The following is an 8,636-nucleotide window of genomic DNA, read 5'->3' as shown; positions in this document are numbered from 1 at the left end:
TACCAAGAAAAAGTTTAAAGCCATACCCCCAGCCGGTAAAGTCATGGTTACAGTCTTCTGGGACGCTGAAGGGGTTATTCTGTTCGATGTCCTTCCCCATGGTCAAACGATCAACTCTGAAGTGTATTGTGCTACTCTTCAGAAATTGAAGAATCGACTTCAGCGTGTTCGTAGGCACAAAAATCTGAACGAACTTCTCCTTCTTCATAACAACGAAAGACCTCACACAAGTCTTCGCACCCGAGAGGAGCTCACAAAACTTCAGTGGACTGTCCTTCCTCATGCACCCTACAGCCCCGATCTCGCACCGTCGGATTTCCATATATTTGGCCCAATGAAGGACGCAATCCGTGGGAGGCACTACGCGGATGATGGAGAAGTTATTGATGCAGTACGACGTTGGCTCCGACATCGACCAGTGGAATGGTACCGTGCAGGCATACAGGCCCTCATTTCAAGGTGGCGTAAGGCCGTAGCATTGAATGGAGATTACGTTGAAAAATAGTGTTGTGTAGCTAAAAGATTGGGGAATAACCTGGTGTATTTCAATGCTGAATAAAACAGCCCCTGTTTCAGAAAAAAAATGTGTTGCATTACTTATTGAACTGCCCTCGTATATTTCTAGATAGATCTGAGAAACCTCATAAAAATAACTTTTCTCCGAGCCTGACCACCCTCAGTGTCTACGCGTTAAGTTCTGTGAGCAAGCTGAACACGTAAGATAAAATTACTTATGTTGTGGGTTGTAAGTATGGTTATCAGAGGAATTACCTTGTTGTGTCAGATGGGTTCAGTTGAATAATGTTTTAGAGGAAGAAATTAACGACTTTTCACCCCATTGACCACTTCAAAGCTGACCTAGGAAGTTGAAGGAACCATCTCGGCATTGGACTGAATGATACACCGAATGCATGGAAAACCAGCGTCTACATGGCCAGACGGAGATGTGTCATCCGGTTCTACCGACAGCGAATCACTCCGCTCGGTAACTTCGGCGTTCGCCTGAAATGATTAAGGGAAAGCATGAGAAATATAAATCTGGGTAGCTGGACGGTGATCAGAATCAAGCTCTGCCCGAATAGCACTCCGACCTCTTTATCACCGTGCTAATTTTTGACACGTTGAAACAGACTCTACGGACAATTGATCGTAAACGCAGCTATCCACGGCCGTATTTACAACCCGGGTGACATTGGTTTTATAGACATTAGGCCTTGGCCCAGGCGTGTTTCTGTGCCTAGCGTTTCACTCCCGCTGCGGGAGACATCTTCACAGGTAACGAAGACACACTTACAAGGGAAGGCCTGACAATGCCAACCGATTTGGTGCTCATATTTGGCGGTTCGCTTGTATACAATCTAAAATAAAAGACTGAAAGATATTTTGGCTGAGCCCCCCCTCCCTCTCCCTCGTTTTTGTGGGGACTAGCCCTCTAGTTCATGATGCGCAGTTGATTCAAAATTGTCGAGCTCGATATATAATTGAGAACAGAGAATTTTTCATGATCATATATGTGGTCCGCGAACGTTTACTTTCCTATAAATCGAGCAAAAAAACTTTGACTGCTGCTTATGTACCTAGCAATAAGGGAAATACTGGCAACGAAAACGTCGCTGGCTGGAGAATCTTCGATTCCCGCATGCATTTCTTTCTTCGTTCATATTTTTTCTGTTCTGAAATTGGTAGTAATAGGAGGTTCAAATGGCTCTGAGCACTATGGGACGTAACAGCTGAGGTCATCAGTCCCATAGAACTTACAACTACTTAAATCTAACTAACCTAAGGCCATCACACACATCCACGCCTCAGGCAGGTTTCGAACCTGCGATCGTAGCGGTCTCGTGGTTCCAGACTGAAGAGCCTAGAACCGCTCCGCCACACCGGCCGGCAATAGGAGGTAAGTAAATCAGTATGAAATAACAACAAGGTAGGCAGTAAAACTTGACAAACGACTTGGACTAGTGAAAAATTGGAAGTTTAATTCTGGTCACTGTACAATGGCTCTTTCGCACACACTGTTGTATGTCCTCAATTTCTTTTGAACAACCAGATGAATGGTACTTGTCATATAAACATTTGAAAAAAAATGTGCACGCCGCACCAAGAACTTCTAATTAATGCTATCTTCGCGCAATTACATCGTTTCTTTCGAAGATTCGGGGGAAAACAGACTTGGTTTGCATTTAAAAACAATTCTTTTCAGGGAATTAATTTTGATGCTTAGCACGTATACGATAACATTGCTTGAAAAGTCGCTGCTGAAAATTGATCGTGAATTATGCTAGGAATAGTTATTCCACCCGCGCTGTTGGGCTATTACCGCTAGTCTTCCAGGAGCAGACTGCAATTTTGAAGCCTCAAAAGAAAGTTTTTAACTCGGCTGGCACACAGGTGAGTTGTTTGCCGGTATTATTTCTGCCGTGCAAGTCGGCTGATTCTCGACATCCGTGAACAAGCGATGATTCATGACAGTATTACGAGGGCAGTTCAATAAGTAATGCAACACATTTTTTTCTGAAACACTGGTTGTTTCATTCAGCATTGAAATACACCAGGTTATTCCCAAATCTTTTAGCTACACAACACTATTTTTCAACGTAATCTCCATCCAATGCTACGGCCTTACGCCACCCTGAAATGAGGGCCTGTATGCCTGCACGGTACCATTCCACTGGTAGATGTCGGAGCCAACGTCGTACTGCATCAATAGCTTCTTCATCATCCGCGTAGTGCCTCCCACAGATTGCGTCCTTCATTGGGCCAAACATATGGGAACCCGACAGTGCGAGATCGGGGCTGTAGGGTGCATGAGGAAGAACAGTCCACTGAAGTTTTGTGAGCTCCTCTCGGGTGCAAAGACTTGTGTGAGGTCTTGCGTTGTCATGAAGAAGGAGAAGTTCGTTCAGATTTTTGTGCCTACGAACACGCTGAAGTCGTTTCTTCAATTTCTGAAGAGTAGCACAATACACTTCAGAGTTGATCGTTTGACCATGGGGAAGGACATCGAACAGAATAACCCCTTCAGCGTCCCAGAAGACTGTAACCATGACTTTACCGGCTGAGGGTATGGCTTTAAACTTTTTGTTGGTAGGGGAGTGGGTGTGGCGCCACTCCATTGATTGCCGTTTTGTTTCAGGTTCGAAGTGATGAGCCCATGTTTCATCGCCTGTAACAATCTTTGACAAGAAATTGTCACCCTCAGCCACATGCCGAGCAAGCAATTCCGCACAGATGGTTCTCCTTTGCTCTTTACGGTGTTCGGTTAGACAACGAGGGACCCATCGGGAAGAAACCTTTGAATATCCCAACTGGTGAACAATTGTGACAGCACTACCAACAGAGATGTCAAGTTGAGCACTGATTTGTTTGATAGTGATCCATCGATCATCTCGAACGAGTGTGTTCGCACGCTCCGCCATTGCAGGAGTCACAGCTGTGCACGGCCGGCCCGCACGCGGGAGATCAGACAGTCTTGCTTGACCTTGCGGCGATGATGACACACGCTTTGCCCAACGACTCACCGTGCTTTTGTCCACTGCCAGATCACCGTAGACATTCTGCAAGCGCCTATGAATATCTGAGATACCCTGGTTTTCCGCCAAAAGAAACTCGATCACTGCCCGTTGTTTGCAACGCACATCCGTTACAGACGCCATTTTAACAGCTCCGTACAGCGCTGCCACCTGTCGGAAGTCAATGAAACTATACGAGACGAAGCGGGAATGTTTGAAAATATTCCACAAGAAATTTCCGGTTTTTTCAACCAAAATTGGCCGAGAAAAAAAATGTGTTGCATTACTTATTGAACTGCCCTCGTAGTTTGTTCAACCCAGGAATCGAATATCAGACAAAAATTGTTATCAGCAACGTATGGTTCCAAAATGTTCTCAAGATCTGTTTTGTAAATTTAATTTGTCAATTTACCGGATATGGAGCAAGTGAGGCAAACACTTTTGAACGAGTCAGTTAAACGGTTGACCCCATGTATACCACGAGGACCAAATTACTCTTTAGTTCCTTAAAAGTATAGCAGAACTTGGGCAACAATTTTCCCGACGCTACGATGGAATACTGCGCTATGTACGAATGCGTTATTTTGTGTATACTACCAACTGCGACAAGGATTGTTTATCTATCTTACGCAAAAACGTTCGAACGCTCGCCCTCGCAGCACACTTACTCGGAATTTTTTTCATACAGTGAGGCTCAAAGTTTCTGATTCTTTAGTAATCCGAGTCGTTTGAGAAGCTTATTTGTCTACCTTCTGTTATTCCATGTTGAAGTACTTACCTTATTAACGCTCCTATACTTACCAATTTAGGAACGGAAAAAATACAAACGAAAAAAAGGATGCATAGGGGAATCGAACAGAAGTTCTCTGTTCCCCTTTGCCTTGGTCGCTACACCAGCGGCACTTTCGTTGCACGTACGTTAAGTGGCAGCCGAAAAGATTTTCTTTCCTCCATTTCTAGGAATATATACGTTTGAGGACCACATACATGATGAACAATGCTTTCTTATGAAACTTCCTGGCAGATTAAAACTGTGTGCCCGACAGGTCCCGAGTTCGAGTCTCGGTCGGGCACACAGTTTTAATCTGCCAGGAAGTTTCATATCAGCGGACACTCCGCTGCAGAGTGAAAATCTCATTCTGGAAACATCCCCCAGGCTGTGGCTAAGCCATGTCTCCGCAATATCCTTTCTTTCAGGAGTGCTAGTTCTGCAAGGTTCGCAGGAGAGCTTCTGTAAAGTTTGGAAGGTAGGAGACGAGGTACTGGCAGAAGTAAAGCTGTGAGTACCGGGCGTGAGTCGTGCTTCGGTAGCTCAGCTGGTAGAGCACTTGCCCGCGAAAGGCAAAGGTCCCGAGTTCGAGTCTCGGTCGGGCACACAGTTTTAATCTGCCAGAAAGTTTCATATCAGCGCACACTCCGCTGCAGAGTGAAAATCTCATTCTGGAATGCTTTCTTTTCAGTTATTTATCCATCTTGTCAATTATGAGTCGATTGCACGCCATCAGCTTTAATGGTAGTTTTGTTAGAAAAGGGAGTGGCGGAAGGGGGGAAGGGGAGGGTTGAGCCAAAATATCTTAGATTCTTTCATTTTAGGTTGTATACAACTATCTGCCAAATATAAGGCGAATGGGTTGGCCGTGTCTGAGGCGTTCCCCTTGTTAGTTAATTTTCATACGAAAACTTGTTCATCTGAGTGGAATTTCCGAGCTTTTTACTGGTGACAGCGCAACGGCTCAGTTCTTACGACAGCTACAAGCTCCTTAACACGTGTCGGAGCGACTCCGCGATCTCTGGCAGCTGTCGGATGAGAACTTGGCGCTGCTAGGTGCTAACAAAGAGCAGAATATGCAAAACAGATAATGGAGAAAGTGACTGTAGTACTTACGATAAGAAGAAAAGATTAGCGCAAGATGATACAGGGTGGTGGACAGCATCAAACCAGTCGAAAGGCTGATGACCTAGAAAGAAAACTACATTACTTCCTTTGTATTCCACGCAGTAAACGTGTCATCAAGTGCATGAAGACAGGCGCTTGTCTCCGCGTCCTCTAGAAATTTTGGAATGTATTTCCGCAGGATGTGAACCAGAAACTTGTGTAGTCATTCGTTCTTGCCGACTCCTACTATTGCTACGTAAATCAACACGGCGCGAATACCGAAAACTATAGACTACAGTTGTTTGTGTGCTTTACGTCTGCAACATCAAACTGTATGACAAAGTCATTGTCTCATACGCTCAGTTAGGATGGTTGTGGCCAGAATAGACACGCTTCGTCGGTTTCTCAAGGTGCGCGAGCCTCATTATCTCGCCTCAAACATCAGGTACGAATCATGTCATTATAATAGCGACAGAGATCTAACTTATCTAGTATTCTGGTTATAGTCATAGATGCCAGCGGTTGGAACGAGCTACCATACCCTCTACAAAAGCGTCAGCATCATTTTGCAGTTAAGAGAATACTGAAACATTCCTTTCATCATTTTCGTAATTTCTGTCCTAAAAATTAACGCAATGACCATTTCTCCTTGTTTAGCAGTAGAGCAGTCACCTGTTACTTTGTTACTCTTCCTTTTTCCCGTTTAAGTGATTTCTCTATGCTTTCTTTTCCTACTTTGTTCGATACTTGAGTTTTGCTGTTTCTCGCCTGTTATTCGTCCTTTCCCACTTTCGTTACTGCCAGGGCCCACGGTTCAAATCTACCCTTTAGAGTATCTCTGTTATGCAGCTCCCCCACGGAAATATAAACTTCTGTTTTTACTCCTCTTGTAACTACTGTTTTTAAATTTTAGATTCCATACTAAATATAAGAGGTACTGTAATACAAGTTGTATTATGCATGTAACAATAAACTATGCAAAATTTCTGGCTACATTTACGAGTTGATGTTATGGGTAAATAAGTCTTCACACATCTGAAGTATTCCTAACCCGCACGGTGCGCGGGAAGAGCGGTCGTGTAAGAGGGAACTTCTATAATTTTATCACCATGATCATTACCTGAGATGTGTGCTGGAGGAAGCAACACGCTTGTTAACGAGTTTTGAAGTGGATGTTCTCGGAATTTTATCAGTAAGCTTTTATAAGGGCCTCGAAGTGTTTCCACTGTCTCTTACTGGAGTTCGCAGAACATTTCTGTGAAGTTCTTGAACTGAATGAACGAACCCGACGTTAATTGTGCAGCTCTTCTTTGAATATTTTCTCTCTCTTACTTTAATACAACCTAACAGGTGGCGTAGACCGACGAATCATACCGAAGCGTCCGTCGGACGAATGTTTTGTAAGCCCAACTGCACTTTGGAACGATAACCATATTCCTGCTGTCTTTAGACGAAATATTTTACGTTACAATTAAAAAAAATCCCTGTCCATTTCAATAAAAAACAACTGAATTATTTAAACTGCCTGCTACCTGTCTGGCGTCGCTGAACTGGTAAGGTGGAACATTAGCAACCAAATAAACTTGTCCAAGCAGATTCTTGGAGGCGATTCTTTACCGTAACGAAATTTTGTGGCCACAGATGAACTACAGAGGCTCTGTTCGATCTCGAAAACGTGAGAAATGTAACGAAAGGCCATTGCTGCTTTGTCATATTGAAATACAGGAAAGCACCACCTTATGTCGTTCCCTGTGACATTTGCTGTCATTCCTCATACGAGTTATTGGCAGAAATGTAACATACCCAGTATCTGTGGGAGGACGGGGGAGAGGCGGGGGTGTAGGTGACGGGATATGTTAGTCTCACAGTGGGTGACGGAACAGTTTTAAAGATTTCACGACAAATGACTCTGGGTTTAATTGCTTCCCTTCCATGTCCCTCGCCTGCTACGCCCTTTAGTACTGAACACTGCGTTTAATACTCTCAAAGAAAAGAAGAAAACATATTTCAGTTCAGATATCAATGCTGTTTGTATTGTGAACAATACTGAGCACTCACTCCGCACTCCGTCATCAGGCCACAAGTGGCCCATCGGGACCATCCGACCGCCGTGTCATCCTCAGCTGAGGATGCGGATAGGAGGGGCGTGTGGTCAGCGCACCGCTCTCCCGGCCGTTATGATTGTTTTCTTTGACCGGAGCCGCTACTATTCGGTCGAGTAGCTCCTCAGTTGGCATCACGAGGCTGAGTGCACCCCGAAAAATGGCAACAGCACATGGCGGCCCGGATGGTCACCCATCCAAGTGCCGGCCACGCCCGACAGCGCTTAACTTCGGTGATCTGACGGGAACCGGTGTATCCACTGTGGCAAGGCCGTTGCCTAACAATACTGAGCAGTATGTGTTAAACTGTTTTAGCTGCGGTAATCACCCCCTGGGGAAAATATACATCATAAAACAGCATTGATATCTGAACTGAAATATGTTTTCTTCTTTTCTTTGACAGTATTAAACTCAGTGTTCAGTAATTGTAGGCAAGTTGGAACTGTAAGCAAGAGTGTCAGTCAAAGCATTTCACTGAGAAAGACATCCCTAGAAGTCTTGGGAACTGACTATAGACCTTCAATCCTACAGTGGATTTGGGAGACAGGGAGAAACTTGTGACGAGTAAAACATTTGATTCAAACTGGTGAAAGATGGACACTTGCCCCGGCTGGAAGAGCACTGCCAGTGAAGAGCAAGCGCCTAGTTTTCTAATCTCTTACCGGCACACAAATTTAACTTGTCGCAAATGCACTGATTTTTTAAATTAAACTTTCTGTAACGCCAATGTAATTAAATGAATATAACATTTTGGGAATGATGTAACTTCATGAACGTTCATGAATTTGTGAAACAAAATGGCCACCAATTGCAATTAAAGATTCATAATTAGGTGTCGCAAATAAATGAGTATTGACAGAAACTCTAATTAACGTATTACAAATTAATGTTGTTTGACCTTGGGCACCAGATCTGGTGTTACTGAATAGATCTTGCTTGTGCACAATGTGTGCGTGGTCAATGAATGAAGTTATAATTGTCCGTCTAACACCTCTTCCTACTCCGGATGCGCTAAGAGTATTAATTCCGGTCCAGGTGAGATCACACGCAATAGGGGCGTAAATTAATCCGCGGTGAATGTGCAGTGGTTAATTCAAATAATGACTCTGGCTGAAATGCTCTGCATCTGACTGCGGTAAAGATAGC

General features: G+C 44.1%; 1 pseudogene; it reads right to left on the bottom strand.

The window, feature by feature from the left end:
• Positions 1 to 7,651: 7,651 nt before the first annotated feature.
• On the bottom strand, positions 7,652 to 7,769 carry LOC126459376 (5S ribosomal RNA; annotated as a pseudogene).
• Positions 7,770 to 8,636: the final 867 nt, after the last annotated feature.

This window comes from Schistocerca serialis, chromosome 2 (assembly GCF_023864345.2).
Source record: "Schistocerca serialis cubense isolate TAMUIC-IGC-003099 chromosome 2, iqSchSeri2.2, whole genome shotgun sequence".
Classification (NCBI taxonomy): domain Eukaryota; kingdom Metazoa; phylum Arthropoda; class Insecta; order Orthoptera; family Acrididae; genus Schistocerca; species Schistocerca serialis.
The sequence above is the reverse complement of the archived record's forward strand: the minus strand, read 5'-3'. Positions and strand labels throughout refer to the sequence as shown.